Genomic DNA, 898 nt, shown 5'->3' with positions numbered 1-898 from the left:
TGATTGAAATGGTTGCAAATAACCAATTCTTGTACACTTCTGAAAGGAATCCTGTGAATAATGGGACGAATCAGAAGAAAGGAGTTCTTGAGATTAATGCTCTGAATGCCATATTGGCTCAGAACAAAATATTGACTCAGCAAGTCAATATGATTTCTCAAAGTCTGTCTGGAATGCAAGCTGCACCAGGCAGTACTAAAGACGCTTCATCTGAAGAAGAAGCTTATGATCCTGAAAACCCATCAATGGAAGAGGTGAATTACATGGGAGAACCCTATGGAAACATCTATAATCCTTCATGGAGAAATCATCCAAATCTCCCATGGAAGGATCAACAGAGACCTCAACAAGGTTTCAACAACAATAATGGTGGAAGAAACAGGTTTAGCAATGGCAAGCCTTTTCCATCATCTTCTCAGCACCAGATAGAGAATTCTAAGTAAAGCCACTCTGACTTAGCAACCATGGTCTCTGATCTAATCAAAACCACTCAAAGTTTCATTAATAAAACAAGGTCCTCCATTAGAAACTTGGAGGCACAAGTGGGTCAGCTGAGTAAGAAAGTTACTGAACTCCCTCCTAGTACTCTTTCAAGTAATACAGAAGAGAATTCAAAAGGAGAGTGTAAGGCCATCAACATGGCCGAATTTGGAGAGGAGGAAGAGGCAGTGATCGCCACTAAGGAAGACCTCAATGGACGTCCACTGACCTCCAATGAGTTCCCTAATGAGGAACCATGGGAATCTGAGGCTCACACTGAGACCATAGAGATTCCATTCGATTTACATCTGCCATTCATGAGCTCTGATAAGTATTCTTCCTCTGAAGAGGACGAAGACGTCACTGAAGAGCAAGTTGCTAAGTACCTTGGAGCAATCATGAAGCTAAATAACAGGTT

Source organism: Arachis duranensis, chromosome 1 (assembly GCF_000817695.3).
Source record: "Arachis duranensis cultivar V14167 chromosome 1, aradu.V14167.gnm2.J7QH, whole genome shotgun sequence".
NCBI classification, from domain to species: domain Eukaryota; kingdom Viridiplantae; phylum Streptophyta; class Magnoliopsida; order Fabales; family Fabaceae; genus Arachis; species Arachis duranensis.
Note: the sequence above shows the minus strand (reverse complement) of the source record.